Source organism: Callorhinus ursinus, unplaced genomic scaffold (assembly GCF_003265705.2).
Source record: "Callorhinus ursinus isolate GAN/ISIS: 27379988/994484 unplaced genomic scaffold, GSC_fseal_2.0 scaffold73, whole genome shotgun sequence".
Classification (NCBI taxonomy): domain Eukaryota; kingdom Metazoa; phylum Chordata; class Mammalia; order Carnivora; family Otariidae; genus Callorhinus; species Callorhinus ursinus.
The window spans coordinates 2,406,614-2,424,301 of NW_027397135.1; the positions used below are offsets into that span (position 1 = coordinate 2,406,614).

The 17,688-nt window shown below is 40.0% G+C and overlaps 1 protein-coding gene and 1 non-coding gene across 3 annotated transcripts in view; one reads left to right on the forward strand and one right to left on the reverse strand.

Moving 5' to 3' along the window:
• Positions 1 to 17,688, forward strand: part of SUGCT (succinyl-CoA:glutarate-CoA transferase) — an 814,926-nt gene that overhangs the window by 642,617 nt on the left and 154,621 nt on the right. The gene's annotated exons all lie outside the window — the stretch shown is intronic.
• Positions 17,338 to 17,441, reverse strand: LOC112809817 (U6 spliceosomal RNA). The gene has a single exon (XR_003204661.1). It is a non-coding gene; the product is annotated as a U6 spliceosomal RNA (small nuclear RNA).

The window sequence follows — 17,688 nt, forward strand, 5'->3', positions numbered from 1 at the left end:
CCCCAGATTGAAAGTGAGGGGGTGGAAAACCATTTACCATGCTAATGGACACCAAAAGAAAGCTGGGGTGGCAATCCTTATATCAGACAAATTAGATTTTAAAACAAAGACTGTAATAAGGGATGGGGAAGGACACTATATCCCACTTAAAGGGTCTATCCAACAATAAGATCTAACAATTGTAAATATCTATGCCCCTAACATGGGAGCAGCCAATTATATAAGGCAATTAATAACAAAAGCGAAGAAACACATTGACAACAATACAATAATAGTGGAGGACTTTAACACCCCCCTGACTGAAATGGACAGATCATCTAAGCAAAAGATCAACAAGGAAATAAAGACTTTAAATGACACACTGGACCAAATGGAATTCACAGACATATTCAGAACATTCCATCCCAAAGCAACGGAATACACATTCTTCTCTAGTGCCCAGGGAACATTCTCCAGAATTGATCACATCCTAGGTCACAGATCAGGTCTCAACCGGTACCAAAAGATTGGGATCATTCCCTGCATATTTTCAGACCACAATGCTTTGAAATTAGAACTCAATCACAAGAGGAAAGTCGGAAAGAACTCAAATACATGGAGGCTAAAGAGCATCCTCCTAAAGAATGAATGGGTCAACCAGGAAATTAAAGAAGAATTAAAAAAATTCATGGAAACCAATGAAAATGAAAACACAACTGTTCAAAATCTTTGGGATACAGCAAAGGCAGTCCTGAGAGGAAAGTATATAGCAATACAAGCCTTTCTCAAGAAACAAGAAAGGTCTCAAATACACAACCTAACCCTACACCTAAAGGAGCTGGAGAAAAAACAGCAAATAAAGCCTAAACCGAGCAGGAGAAGAGAAATAATAAAGATCAGAGCAGAAATCAATGAACTAGAAACCAAAAGAAGAGTAGAACAGATCAACGAAACTAGGAACTGGTTCTTTGAAAGAATTAACAAGATTGATAAACCCCTGGCCAGACTTATCCAAAAGAAAAGAGAAATGACCCAAATCAACAAAATCATGAATGAAAGAGGAGAGATCACAACCAACACCAAAGAAATACAAACAATTATAAGAACGTATTATGAGCAACTCTATGCCAGCAAATTAGATAACCTGGAAGAAATGGGTGCATTCCTAGAGATGTATCAACTACCAAAATTGAACCAGGAAGAAATAGAAAGCCTGGACAGACCTGTAGCCACTAAGGAAATTGAAGCAGTCATCAACAATCTCCCAAGAAACAAAAGCCCAGGGCCAGATGGCTTCCCAGGGGAATTCTATCAGACATTTAAAGAAGAATTAATACCTATTCTCCTGAAACTGTTCCAAAAAATAGAAATGGAAGGAAACTTCCAAACTCATTTCATGAGGCCAGCATTACCTTGATCCCAAAACCAGACAAAGACCCCATCAAAAAGGAGAATTAGAGACCAATATCCTTGATGAACATGGATGCAAAACTTCTCACCAAAATACTAGCCAATAGGATCCAACAGTACATTAAAAGGATCATTCACCACGACCAAGTGGGATTTGTCCCTGGGCTTGCAGGATGGTTCAACATCCACAAATCAATCAACGTGATACAATACATTAACAAAAGAAAGAACAAGGATCATATGATCCAATAGATGAAGAAAAAGCATTTGACAAAGTACAGCATCCTTTCTTGATCAAAACTCTTCAGGGTATAGGAATAGAGGGTACATACCTCAATATCATAAAAGCCATCTATGAAAAACCTACACCAAATATCATTCTCAATGGGGAAAGGCTGAGAGCTTTTCCCCTAAGGTCAGGAACGCGGCAGGGATGTCCACTCTCACCACTGCTATTCAACATAGTATTAGAAGTCCTAGCCACAGCAATCAGACAACAAAAAGAAATCAAAGGCATCCAAATCGGCAAAGAGGAAGTCAAACTCTCACTCTTTACAGATGATATGATACTGTATGTGGAAAACCCAAAAGACTCCACCCCAAAACTGCTAGAACTCATACAGGAATTCAGTGAAGTAGCACGATATAAAATCAATGCACACAAATCAGTGGCATTCCTATACACCAACAAGACAGAAGGGAGACAAATCAAGGAGTCGCTCCCATTTACAATTGCACCCAAAACCATAAGATACCTAGGAATAAATTTAACCAAAGAGGCAAAGGATCTGTATTCAGAAAACTATAAAATACTGATGAAAGAAATTGAAGAAGACACAAAGAAATGGAAAAACGTTCCATGCTCATGGACTGGGAGAACCAACATTGTGAAGATGTCAATGCTACCTAGAGCAATCTACACATTCAATGCAATCCCCATCAAAATACCATCCTCTTTTTTCAAAGAAATGGAACAAATAATGGAATGGAACAAAACAAATCCTAAAATTTGTATGGAACCAGAAGAGACCCCGAATAGCCAGAGGAATATTGAAAAAGAAAAGCAAAGCTGGCAGCATCACAATTCCGGACTTCCAGCTCTATTACAAAGCTGTCATCATCAAGACAGTATTGGTACTGGCACAAAAACAGACACAGATCAATGGAACAGAATCGAGAGGCCAGAAATGGACCCTCAACTCTATGGTCAACTTATCTTTGACAAAGCAGGAAAGAATGTCCAATGGCAAAAAGACAGTCTCTTCCACAAATGGTGTTGGGAAAATTGGACAGCCACATGCAGAAGAATGAAACTGGATCATTTCCTTACACCACACACAAAAATAGACTCCAAATGGTTGAAAGACCTCAACGTGAGACAGGAGTCCATCAAAATCCTAAAAGAGAACACAGACAGCAACCTCTTCCACCTCAGCCACAGCAACTTCTTCTAGAAACATTGCCAAAGGCAAGGGAAGCAAGGGCAAAAATGAACTCTTGGGATTTCATCAAGATAAAAAGCTTTTGCACAGCAAAAGAAACAGTCCACAAAACCAAAAGACAACCGATAGAATGGGAGAAAATATTTGCAAATGACATATCAGGTAAAGGGCTAGTATCCAAAATCTATAAAGAACTTATCAAACTCAACACCCAAAGAACAAATGATCCAATCAAGAAATGGGCAGAAGACATGAACAGACATTTTTCCAAAGAAGACATCCAAATGGCCAACAGACACATGAAAAAGTGCTCAACATCGCTCGGCATCAGGGAAATCCAAATCAAAACCTCAAGGAGATACCAGCTCACACCAGTCAGAATGGCTAAAATTAACAAGTCAGGAAACTACAGATGTTGGCGGGGATGCGGAGAAAGGGGAACCCTCCTACACTGTTGGTGGGAATGCAAGCTGGTGCAACCCCTCTGGAAAACAGTATGGAGGTTCCTCAAACAGTTGAAAATAGAGCTACTGTACGATCCAGCAATTGCACTACTGGGTATTTACCCCAAAGATACAAATGTAGGGATCCGAAGGGGTACATGCACCCCAATGTTTATAGCAGCAATGTCCACAATAGCCAAACTATGGTTAGAGCCAGATGTCCATCGACAGATGAATGGATAAAGAAGAGTGGTATATATACACAATGGAATATTATGCGGCCATCAAAAGGAATGAGATCTTGCCATTTTCAACGACGTGGATGGAACTGGAGGGTGTTATGCTGAGTGAAATAGGTCAATCAGAGAAAGACATGTATCATGTGACCTCAATGATATGAGGAATTCTTAATCTCAGGAAACAAACTGAGTGTTGCTGGAGTGGTGGGGGGTGGGAGGGATGGGGTGGCTGGGTGATAGACATTGGGGAGGGTATGTGCTATGGTGAGTGCTGTGAATTGTGTAAGACTGTTGAATCACAGATCTGTACCTCTGAAACAAATAATGCAACATAAGTTAAGAGAAAAGAAAAAGAAGATAGCAGGAGGGGAAGAATGAAAGGGATTAAGTCAGAGGGGGAGATGAACCATGAGAGACGATGGACTCTGAAAAACAAACAGGGTTCTAGAGGGGAGGAGGGTTGGGGGATGGGTTAGCCTGGTGATGGGTATTAAAGAGGGCACATTCTGCGTGGAGCACTGGGTGTTATGCACAATGAATCATGGAACACTACATCAAAAACTAATGATGTAATATATGGTGATTAACATAACAATAAAAAAATTAAAAAAAAATACTGTATTCTATATTTCAAAGTTGCTAAGAGACTGGATCTTGAAGTTTTCACCACAAAAAGAAGTGATAATTATGTGACATGATGGAGGTGTTAGCTAACACTATGGTATTGCAATATATAAGTGTAGGAAGGCAGCATGTTGTACACCTTAACGTACACAGTGTTATATGATAATTATATCTCAGTGTAAAAAGAAGTTTAGAACAAGAAAAAAAAAAGAAAGGTCAGATCTATTTTCTTCATTTGCTGGCTCTCAGGTTGAAGTAAGAGATAGTTTGCACCTTTAGTTCAATATGATTTAACCCTGGAACTTTTGCTGATATTGCTGTAGAGACAGCTGTTAGAGCAGGTCAGTTTTTCCACATGCTCACCTGTGCTCAAGACTATCTTCTTCTTTTTGCAGTGCTTACTTGTGAAGTCAGAGACTGTACTTTTATCTTGGGTGTTTACAAATATTCATATTCCATCGTAAACCCATCCCACTGGCTTGGATGCATTTGACAGGAATGGCTCTAATAGGAGAATATGGAAGAATTTTGGATGTTTAAAGCTTCCTTTCCCATGGTGGGAACCTTCATACCTCTTGACCATGCTCAAAAATATTGATCAGTGTTTGTTGGGTAGGTGGGTCCTCCATTGCTTGACTCACAGGTGACTGTAGTCACTTGTATTGAGAAGATAAGATGATCTTTCTGGTGAATTTACAGTTTATGGATTTCTTAAGCCTATTGAGTGTCCACATACATTCTCAGACTGCCACTCAAGGTTCTCCCATCAGTAGTAATTGCATGAGTTGGTTTAGGAGCAGGAAGTCTGTTAGTTTTCTGTTGTTGCCATGACAGATTACTGCAGATGTAGTGGCATAAAACAACACAACTGTATTATCTAATAATTGTGTAGGTCAGAAGTCTGGCATGGGTCTCACCAAGCTAAAACCAAGATGTCAGTAGCCTGCATCCCTCTGAGAAGACTTTATGGGACGATCCATTTCCTTGTCCATCCTGGTTGTTAGCAGAATTCAGTTCCTTGTGGTTGTAAGATCAAGGTCCCCATTTTCTTGCTGATTATCAGCTGACGACGATTCTGCAGCCTTCCTTGGCTCATGGCCCTCTTTCTTCACCTTCAAAATCCAACAAGGGCGGGTTGGGTCCTCATGTTGCGTCTCTCTTGCTGCAGCCAGTAAAGGTCTCCACTCCTACGGCCTCATGTGATTGAACTGGACCACCAGATAATCCAGGATAATCTCCCCATATCAAGGTTTGTAACCTTAATTACATCTATATTTTTCGTACGTAAGGTAACATCACGGATTCCAGGAAATAGGACATGTCATGTTTGGAGATGTAGCAGTCTCTATGTGGGGAGGGGATAGAAATGCAAAGAAGCATGAGATTATCCTTCGAGGACAGTTCTGAGACTCTATTCCACCGTTTTAAAATTCTTCCTGGTAATTTTATTTTATTTTTTATTTTTTAAAGCTTTTTTTTTCAAGGATTTTATTTATTTATTTGACAGAGAGAGACACAGCGAAAGCAGGAACACAAGCAGGGGGAGTGGGAGAGGGAGAAGCAGGCTTCCCTCGGAGCAGGGAGCCCCACGCGGGGCTCGATCCCAGGACCCTGGGATCATGACCTGAGCCGAAGGCAGACGCTTAATGACTGAGCCACCCACTCCCTGGTAATTTTAAAAAATCATTTTATCAAAGGAATACATATACATGGTTTGAAGAGACAAGTAGAACTCATAGGTTTATATTGAAAAGCAGCATCCTCTTGCCCCACCATCTCCTCTCCAGATCCTTGTTTTCTGAAAACTCTTAAAGTTGTTTCTTCTACTAATTACCCCACATTTCTAAATAACATAGTTCTGCTATCTCCTCACTTCCTGGAATTGTAGATATATATATTTATTCTGTCCTGTAGACAATGAGGATTTAGCTCTCTGGGATCATCTCCCACACAACTCACAACCTGTTCTTTCCCAACATAATTGGTTACTGTTTTTTGGTTAAATCCGTAGCTAGTGTTTACATTATTATGAGTAAATAAATATTTCTCAGAATTGAGACACATACTGTTTTAGGAGTATCTTTTACTTTTTAAAAATTTTTTCAAAGATTTATTTATTTGAAAGAGAGAGAGAGTGTGCACACATGAGTGGGGGAAGGGGCATAGGGAGAGGGAAAGAGAGAATCTCAACTGGGCTCTATTCCAGGGCCCTGAGATCATGACCTGAGCCAAAATCAAGAGCCAACTACTTAACTGACTGAGCTACCCAGGAGCCCCTACATTCTTCTGCCCTACTTAGCCATTTCTTAGTTTTCTGGGTTTATAGCAGTAATTCATACTTAAATTCTCCGTTGGAGTTGTAAAACACTGTAAGATGAACAAAAATAACAACAAAACAGATGATTTTCAGTGAGTGTTTAGGTAAAGACATCCCTCCTTTAGCTCTGATTTGGATTAATTCTCTCTAGTTCTGCTGTCCAATGACTTTTGAAGCTTCCCCGCATCATCAGTTTGGGGCTATTTTCTAGAACCCTGTGTTCCTATCCGAAAAAAGACACAAAGGACATAATTTTGTTGAGACTTTGCATGTTGGAAAAGCTTTTTATTTTATTTTCACCTTTGGTTGATACTTGGTTAGGTGCCACTCATTCATTGTCTTCTGTCTTTCAGAGTTGCTGTTGAGATGCCTAATGCCATTCCACATCTTTATCTTCTTTGTGTTTACTTGCCTCCCTAGAAACTTTCTGGATACTCTTTGTTATATTTGGTGGCTGAATATTTATCAGTAGTGTGTCTTAGTGTGACTCATCATTTATTATGCTGATTGGATATTCACGGGCTCATTCAATCTAGAGGTTTTCTTGTATAATTTCTTTGCTAATTTCAATCACAGCTTACTCTGTCTTTTCTAGATAGAGCATCTTAGTTTTCTTTCCTATTTTCTGTCTTTTACTTCTATAATTCTATTTTTTTATTTTATTTATTTTTATTTATTTTTTAAGATTTTTATTTGTTTTTTGATAGAGAGAGAGAGAGACAGAGAGAGAGGGAACACAAGCAGGGGGAGTGGGAGAGCAAGAAGCAGGCTTCCCGCCGAGCAGGAAGCCTAATGCGGGGCTTGATCCCAGGAATCTGGGATCATGACCTGAGCCGAAGGCAGACACTCAATGACTGAGCCACCCAGGCGCCCCTCTATAATTCTATTTTATAACTCTCGTGTTGAATCTTCTGTTCCCATATTATCTTGTTCTCTGAATAAGAGAGCATCTTGGTGTTTTGTTTCATTTTGTTTTAAATGGATGAAATGAGTAAATTGAATAAATGTGTTATAGTTGATTTCACACTTTTCTTTTGGCCCCTGGTTGCCTGTTTCCATTGTTTCCCTTTTTCCCTGTTTGCCTACCTTTGTCTCTACATTTATTTCAAGGCGTTATAATGTAGAGATTAGAAGCATGGGCTCTGGGTTCCAAATTGAAAGATTGTGAAACTGGCCACACCACTTCATAGCTTGTGACCCTGAGCAAGTTACTTAGTGTTTAGGTACCTCAGTTTCCTTATTGAGAAATGAGAACAATAATGGTACTTACCTTATAGATTGTTAGGATGATTAAATAAATTGATATGTATATGTGCAAAACATTAATACTATATGTAAAGGATTAAATGAACCAATTTGTGTAAAAAATGAAAATGTGCTTTGAATGATGCTTAGCATATAGAAAGATAGCATTGAGTCTATTCATATTGAAGAATGTGACACTAAAAGGCTGGCTGGAAGCTTTAGGTGAGGGCAGGCCTTGTGGATGGATCGCTTCTTGAGTGCAGGCTGATAAGAAGGCTCTATCTTTAGGGGACCCCAAATATCAGCATCTGCACATGTATTCTCTTGGTCTGTTCAGTTCTCTAGAGAGAAATCCTACAAATCTCTGCCTTTGGGGTTTAAGCCTGGTCATCTGTGTTCTTGGTCAAGTTGGGGAAGGAAGCTAGGGAATCTTATGATTGCCATGCAGAGTTTTACTTAATTGTCTGTTTTCTTACATGGAATATTACTTTTGTTTTCAGCTGTGGGTTATGTTCAGCCTCTCCAGAAAGTTTGGGGAGGGGCAGTCAACATCACTTATCTGCAAATGCACACTTTCAGCTTTACCCTGCACGCCCACCTTCTTGAAGTTGCTGGTGCCTCTAGTTCCAGAGTTTTGCAGCTTAAACTGGCTTGCTCCTCACTGTTCTACTCTCCAATCCATAGTTGCAGCTTTTTTTTCCCATCTCTAAGTTAATGAGCACCCATCCACTGCATTTTCAGCCTACAAAATGTTGCTACTGTCTCTCATCTTCTGTCACTTCCTTCCTTTATCCTTTAGAAAACTTCCTTTCCTGTCATTTTTCATGGAGAATTGGAAGGGAGTAATAATAAATATTTGTGTTCAACCTACCATGTCTAATTGTCCCTTTCCAAACAAGGCATGGCTCCATTGGCAGAGGGCGAGGGATGGGGAAGCAGAGATCTGACATCAGTGGATGCTTGGTTATGAGCAGGTATTCTCATTTCTGGTTCTGTCTTATTTTCTCTGACATTGGTGGACTCTGCTGATGTAATGTTTGTGATAAGATAAGCAACCACAGAATAGGTTATTTATCAGTTAGTATTTACCTAAAGACTTCCCTCCTGGAGCTCTTTATCCTGTTGCTCTAATTTGGATTAATTCTCTATAGTTTTGCTGTTCAAATGATTTTTTGAAGCTTCCCTTCATCATCAACCTGTGGTCACTTCCAGCTGTATGCCAGCTCCCTCTCAGAGTTGCAGGTGAATTTTCCTTTAGCCATACCAGTAGTTGATGATGCCCCAGTTGCTTTTCTGCCCCGCAGCTCATGCACCGCTTCTGACTTCTATGTTCCTTTTTGAGGAGCTCAGGAACAACCAAGTTCTGCTTTCAGACCCTCAGTATGTATATGTAGTATATAGTATGTAGTATAACATTATGTTATACTACAACCACTTCATGCTCTGTTGGCATGCTGCAAATGACCTCCCTCCTTCAGTAATCTCTAGATGAGAAGCAAGCACGAGCCTCTACTTTTGATTGTTTTTACCTACATATACCTCACAAGACTTATGTTGAGCCCCTTAGGAACTGTCATGAGGATCCTTTTGAGGGCATCTTCAGAGAATCTTCTAGCTTCTACAAGTCAGCAAGTCACAAGCAAAGGAGAGGTGGCTATACTTGGAAATGATGAAGATAAATTATTCTTGTTCATTTCTTTTGTGTGTATTTGGAATTATAGGCTCCAGATATGTTTTGGACATGACAGATATGTTTTGTCCATGAACTTATTTACCAAAGAAGTGATTTGGTAATATGGAGCTATTCATCCTTCAATAAAATTTATTAAACATTCAAGATGTTAAGACCTACCTGACAGGTATTATAGGAATGTAAAATCATAGTAATCATAATAATATTCTTAGTGCTATAGTGAGTAAATGTTAGTGCTATGTAAGTATAGACCTTTGGCCTCCCATGGCACGATGACTCTTGGTCCAATAGACTTAACCTTCTTGCTCGTGTCCATGTGGCAATGTGGATGCCATTAAAGACCCAATCTTCCTCTCTTACCAAAACTCCAGCTGGATCTGCAGTGTCCAATGAGGTCTGTGTTGCCAGAGATCTAAAGTGAGGTGCTTCTGAGTTCCAGTTTGTCCCAGTACATTAAAAACTAGGTATTGTTCCCAATTACTGGAATAGTTGCTATGGCACTTTTATTTCTCTTGAAATTATGTTTGTCCCCAAGATACCATTAATAATAAAAAATTAAAAACAACTTTCAAAGTCCCAAAGCAGTTATATCTAAATAATAGATTATCATCAAACTGTTGAAATGTATATAATATTTCAGAGATGATAGCAAGATACAAAATTTCTAGTGTACTTCAATCATAATTTTAGTAAAAGTAATATACAAAATAAAAAATCTTGGAAGGAAAAAATATACTCAAATGCTAATACTAATCATGTTTGGGAAGGAGATTATGGGTAATTTTCTCCTTTTGGGGCGCCTGGTTGGCTCAGTTGGTTAAGCGTCTGCCTTCGGCTCAAGTCATGGTCCCGGGGTCCTGGGATCGAGTCCCGCATTGGACTCCCTACTCAGCGGGGAGTCTACTTCTCCCTCTGCCCCTCCCCACCACTCATGCGTGAGCTTTCTCTCTCTCAAAAATAAATAAATAAAATCTTATAAAAATTTTTCTGCATTTTCCAAATTTACTATAATGAAATTTTATTCTTTTTTAGTTAAAAAATAATTTGTAAAAAATATTTTATATGTAATATAATGTATTATATTATCATTTAGTAATTTATATGTAATATATATAATGTATTATATTATCATATAATAATTTATATGATAAAAATACACTTACCTTAAATTAAAATTGGCATGTTTGTGGATGAGATGAAGTATTTAAATTCTATATTCATGTTTGCAATCACTTCGGGGGGAGTCACATTCTAGGGTCCCACTGTGGAATTCTGAAATGGAATGGATTTATTTAAAGGCTAATTTATGGGACTGTGGGGCTGGAGGGGAAGTTTTATACATTGTCTCCTCCTTGTATAGTTTGTCACTGAAGGAAGGAAAGGAAAAATTTACTTAATTCTATGAGGCAAAAGACTTTACATTTCGTTAAAGCTCACTGTAAGCAAGACTTTCTCAGAAAGCCGCAAACTGATCGTTCTGTGTTCCAGTTCCGACAACCCTGCATTTCTCTCTCTGTGTTTACTCATTTTAAGCCTATCGAGTAATTGAAAAAGCAGACTTTGCTGGAGCAAACATCTCATTGTTCTAGAGAAGATCTGAATGTCCAGTTCATGGCAAGTGATGGGTCCCCAGATTCTGGGGAAAATAAAAGTATCGGGAAGGCAGTACTTTTTATCTTTTTATGTCTGCATTCACAAAAAATATCATAGATTTTCAAGCAAAGAAAGAGCAGTATAGTTTGTTTATAATGTCACTCTCAAAGGATAAGAAAGATTATTATGAGAAACTTCCTTATGAAATAATTTAACAACCTTAATGGAATAACTGTCCTCTGATTTTAGAGATGGAGACTTTCTGCTGCTGGCTTGCTGGGCCCCCATAAAGACAAAACCTTCTCTTGATTCGTAGTTCCTTCCCTCTCACTGTGTGAAAGGCATCATATAGTAAAAGGCAGGGGAACTTCTTGGAATCATGGTATGAATGATGTGAAAGCATGGCAGAAGGATCATTTCTTATAAATAGACCAAGTCTGTTTGCTGCAACTCACACTCTTGTAGCAAACTCTGCCAGACATTTCTCATTTAACTGAGTAGCTAGGGGTGCTGTGGATGGACTGGAAGGTGAGGAAGTGGGTAGGGAATTGGATGGAAGAGAATGATAGAGTGAATGGTGAGGATTAACTGTGTATATTATTTTACTCAGGCTACTCTCTTCCTTAATTCCCTTGGTCTACCCCTGTGGATTTTCCACATTTAAGCAATAAGTAGCCACTGTAAATTACCACTTAATAGGATCTGTTCCTCATGTCAGAAATCTAAAGTGTTCCAACAGAAAGGGAAGTTAATATTTTGCTTTTACTTTCCGAGGATTGATGCATATGGTCACCATACTCCAAAGAGTTCCAAATTCATATTTAGATAAATGGATTTGTTCTCTTATGCATTTGGAATAGCAACAAAAGGGAATCTTCAGAGTTGAGCCTTTATTGTCACGTTAAAAAAAACAAAAAAACAAAAACAAAAACAAAAACAAAAAAAACCACTATGCCCAAAACATGTGGAGCTTGGGACATGGGCCAAGATGGTAAACATGATGGTTACAATTGGGTCGTCTGCGACTGTTCCTTAAGGCTCTTTTTAAAACTTGTATTTACAGTATCATTATATGTATGAACAAGAACATTTTTGCGATGTGAACTGACTTCTGTTCAAAAAACAGTTTAAAACAAGAAAATGTTTTAGATTTTAGATTTTCTATCCAGTCTCCTTTACATATGCTTTATAAATCAAATATTATCATTCTTAAGTGCTTACTTCTTCCCCATGACTAATTAAGTTACATATTAATTATTGAAAAGCTACATTTGCATAGGTCTTACTGTAAGTCACATCAATGAATTAGCGAGAGAGTTTCATCCATAAAAACGTTTAAGCTGGAATCTTTAGGACCTAAAGACTGTGGCCAAAAATCACTGACAAGGTCTGTTTCTCCTCCAACAGCAAAAGTAATAGTCCATCAAGACCAAATATACCTTTTGCATTTGGCTCTCTGATTTTTTTCTGTAGACAGAAGAGGAGGACCTAGGAAAAACTGAGATTGGAACTGCCTACTGTTAAGAAAACTGAGAATCTCAAAGAATACCAATGGAATCTGTAGGAACAGGGGAGAAAACAAAGCTAAATGATGTCTGGGGGTGATCCGGACCTCTCCTTGAGGACGCCAGAAATCATGTTTGTGTTTAGGTCGATCAGTATTGTCTCATGTAAGATAAAAGGTATATGAGTTTGTGGTAGACTCCAGAAAACTGATTTATTTACTTGAGTGACTTACTGAAATAAGACCCGAAGTTTTCTTCTGACAGCCAGATCATAATCAGAAGCCATGCTGTTTCCTGATGGTGAAATATCACAGCCATAGGGGTCTGGAAAGAGTCAGATCAGTATGATCCATAATTCTCCCCAGAAGGCAGGCCCAGTTTTCTGGTGAGAGTGGAATCAGAAAAATCATGTTAGATGTATTAAAATTTTAATGGAGCCAAACCAAGATAGCCTGCTATATCTACTCCATAATGGTAATGACTTTGTCAGTGGGCCCAGAAATATTAAAGTCCATTGGCTTACGATCCTATACCCAGGGGCACCTGGGTGGCTCCATCAGTTCAGCATCTGCCTTCAGCTCAGGTCATAATCCTAGGGTCCTGGGATCAGGCCCCTCCTTGGGCTCCTTGATCAGCAGGGAGTTGGCTTCTCCTTCTCCCTCTGCCCCTCCCCTGTTTCGTGCCCTCTCTCTCTCAACTAAATCAATAAAATCTTTTTAAAAAATCCTACATCCATCTCCACACTAAGGCCACATTTGATATCAGGTTTGTGATATTCAAGTCAAGGGGTTATCTCCCTCTCTTAGACTCTGCTTGAAGGGATTCTCCTAAAACCTGTCATTATAATTCTCTTTTATCCAAACTTTTAACAGCTACATTCCTCTGTTCTAAGAAGAAGTAGCTTGTGGGTCGAAGAGGAGAGGAGGAATATAAAGAGAAGAAAATGTGTGCAAAATTTAAGACAGACCCAAAAATTTGTCAAATGTGCACCATGTAGCAAAGATGTTTATACTCCTTTCTCATTTACTTCTTATAAAAATACTGTCTATTTCATGGATGAAAAAACAGAGGTTTATAAGGGTCTTGCTTATAGTCGGATAGCTAGGAGGTGACAGAACCATGATTTGAACCTAGATCCCTCTGACATCAAAAATTATACTTGTTCTCACTACACCAACTCTGCCTCTCCTATGGCAGTCCCCTTTTAATGTTTTTTCTCCGTAAACCCTGTTGAGTGGCTCTTACATCTCAAGACAGGTGCTTAAGAGAGAAGGGTTAGGATACAGTGTGCTAAATGTGAGAGGATTATGAGAAATCAAAGAATGCAAAGAAGGTAACACTGTTGCCTTGCAAGGGGACACAGATGTTCATGTGGGCTAGGAAAACTGCAATGAAGTGTGGCATTTGTCTTCCCCTTAGAGGAGGGGTAGGAGTTTTTCGGGTTAACGGGACAAACAGTTGCAGGGGGCCAGTATAGGGAAAGAAGAAGGGATTCAAGGTCTCGAAAGAACAACAGCAAATGTTGGAAAGCTTGAAGGTCCTGATTTTATGGGCTTCCATGGTACAGTCACTGAAAAGGCAGAAGGTGTCTTTGAACGTGTATTAAGAGGATGGGAGCCTTCACTGAGGGGAAACTGGATGAGAAAAATGGAGCCGTGAAATTTGTTAATGCTGTGGACACTTTCATTGACCCGAGAACAATTCAGAGAGGCTGGATGCCTGGCAGGGATGGTGGCAGAAGAGGGAGGGTCCCAGAAGAAAGACACGTGCAGATACGGCTCAGGCACCAACACTAATCTTCCTTTGAAAATCCTGCGAGAACTTCCTAGGCCTCTTTGTCTTCACCTAGAAGTCAACGGCAATTCACTCAGGCAGCAAAATTCTACCAATGACAGACCTGGTGGTGATGAGAGGTGCACATTCTTGGGCAGGCTGTTGGGAAAGAGGAAGGAGAAAGGCTTTCAAATATTCACGCTCTGTGCTAAGCGTTAAGAAAGTGCCCCGATTAAATTAAGGGCAGAAGAGTTTTGATAGTGATCATCTTGGTCATCACACCCCTGCACCCCCTTTTCTAAGTGCTTTGGGGAGAGGGAGTTGCGGATGCCCCCTAGAAGGCTATGGAGAGTTACTTCCTGGACTAGGAATTTTCCTAGTTTCTGCCCTAACAACTATTTTCTTTAGTAGGAAAGACCAACTCTTTCCTCTTCACAGTCATATTCCCAAATACATTATATAGTGGAGCTTGGGCTTTGGCCCGAGAACAGGTTATTTCAAGGACTGGCCCCACTACTTATGAGCTGTCTGTTCTTGAGCAAGTTAATTTACCTATCAAATCCTCACTTTCCCATCTGTGAGATGAGAATGATGGATAGTACTTGCTTCACACGGTCTGTGTGAGGATGCAATTAGATGAGGAGAGCCAGGATTGATGGAAGGCTTAAAATATTTCAGACACTCTTCTTTCAAAATGCTTTGCGAGCCTTCACTCATTTGACGTTTGATACGATGACCCTGTAATGGCAGGTAACATTATTATGCCCACTTAACAGATGAGGAAGCTGAGGATCCAAGAGGTTAAATAAGTTTCCCGAAGCCACACAAGTATCAGACCTGGGATAAGACCCCAGAGCTTTGGGGGCACCTGGGTGGCTCAGTCATTAAGCGTCTGCCTTCGGCTCAGGTCATGATCCCAGAGTCCTAGGATCGAGCCCCGCATCAGGGTCCCTGCTCCGCGGGAAGCCTGCTTCTCCCTCTCCCACTCCCCCTGTTGTGTTCCCTCTCTCGCTGTGTCTCTCTCTGTCAAATAAATAAGTAAAATCTTTAAAAAAAAAAAAAAGACCCCAGAGCTTTGGACTGCAAAGGTCACACTGTTTGGCTACCATGTTATACTGACTCTCAATGAGTATAAAGTATTTGGGCACATGTTCTGGAAGATATGATCACAGAATAAAGATGAGCCAGCTTTTAGAGAGCCTGGCTTTGTACTCGAGCCCCAAGTCCAGCATACTCCTTAGTATTAGAATTTCAAAAACTTCATCTTACCTTGATGACCCCCCCTTTTTTTTTTTGACACTTTAACTGATAGTCACTTCCTCACAAATCCTAGTTGCTATATGCAGGTAAAGTATTTACTCTTTCCGTGATCTGGAGGGATCTGAGGAGTGGTATACCTTTCCATTACTGTTTTAAAACAATTTCATTCCGACCTATGGAAAATAGAAGTCGGCATATCAGGCCCTCACAAAAACTTTGCCCTGCTGTGTTTTCACCACGTTTTTTGAAAACATTCCCCCAGCTCAAACAAATAAAAGATGTCATTTTCCATGGTGTAACCAACATATACCTGGATGTTTCTTGGGGGTGCATAGTCATGTCAGTACCCGTCCATTCTGGTTTTATCAGCCGTTGTCCTCAAAAGCGATCTCCAGATGTTGTAAACATTAGAATCTTGAGTTTTGATGGGCTGCCATTTTTGTTTTCCATTTTGAAAATTTCTGTCAAAGGTCCCAAGTGTGAGTGAGGAAGATTACCTTTCGTCCAAAACCTACCAACTTATTTCCATGCTGAAAAAAGCTGACATGTAGAAAGCTCAGCAAGGATGTCAGGTTTGCCCTCACATATCTATCATGGTTTGCAAAGCATGTGAGCTGGCTCTTGGCAAAACCCTGAGGAGGGGAACTTCTCCAGCTGTAGCTCTAGCCTGCCATCCCTCTCTTGAATTTGGCACTTAATGAATCGGTCTTTGGCTTGTTTGCATCTCAGAGTCAGGCTGGAATAAGCTTCATTCTCAATGTAGGGCTTTTCAGTTTTGTCTCTAGTATTTCCTTTGCAATAGAAATTTTATTAACATTCATAAATAAAGTTTTCCACATACTGTCATCTATCTCTCTTCCACCTAACTTATCCCAGATTTTCTGGGGATTGTCTGAAAATGATTCACATTGTTAGTGAACAATTTCCACATTGTTCTTCCTGGTCTCTAAACAGAACCCTGCCCTTGCTGAAGTCAATGAGAAAGACAGGAATTTGTCCTCTTTTGGTCTCGTTAAACAAACAAAACAAAGGAGCCATTAAACGATGTTTGCCATCCGTGGTGGTCAGATCTCTCCTCTTAGAAGGTTGTCACTGCTTAGGAAATGGTGCTGCACTTTCTAAGAGAAAATTAGCACCTTGCAATAAAAAAATTTAAAAAAAAAATAGCACCTTGCCTCAAGAAGTAGCAGGATGAATCTGGACCGCATGCCGAGAGCCATTTTGGGGGGATTAGATTGTCTGATGCCACTGGGTCACCTGGTCATTTAGTGGCTTTGGCTTGAAAATCAGATATATTTGTGCCGACCAGCCCTTTGCTTTCTGACATAAGCCTTGGTTTCAGGAAAGATGGAAGTCAGCATTGGGTGCAAGATGAATACGTATGAGGTATTACTGGGGGTGGGAAGGGGGGGAGGTGTGAAATTGCCACCTGCACTCAAATAGCCCATACAAAATTGCCCCCAGTTAAGAAAGACTGCATCAAGCGGATGATGAGACAGGCCTGGAGAGGTCAAGCAGCTTTCTTAAGGTCTCTCGGCTGGTAAATAGCAGAACTGGGACTACAGCGCTCTCCTGAGTACAAAGTGTTCGTCTCCTACCCGAAGCGAGGACTGCATGCAACCATCCTCTTCTCTCTTTTCCGTCTGAATCGTATGTCTCCTGGGCATTTGCTTAGTGTCCTGTATGCACACCTGCATGCACCCAGGTCCAGCAGATATCCGTTACTATTTCAAAGCACTCTTTTAATATATATATATATATATATATATATATATATATATATATATATATAGAGAGAGAGAGAGAGAGAGAGAGAGAGAGAGAGAACGCTCTCACATTTGCATGACATCCTTGCTCAGGGACCATGCTAATCTCTGAATTGTTCCGATGTTAGTATATGCACCGTGGAAGCAAGCACTGTTTCAAAGCACTCATAAAGTAACTTTGCATTGCTTCTTAGACACCATCAGATGGGAAAGGTGGAAAATGAAATTAACACTTGTGTCATTACAGTAGCTGTCCCTGAGCCAGTAGGTACATTTAAGTGGGGTATTGTGGTCACAAATATGAGTTCAAACTTGGAGTCCCCATTGCAGGCAACCCCTCATTTCCTAGCGGGGCTTGGCTTATCACTGCCCAGGCTCTATCTCTGGTTTGGCCTCATA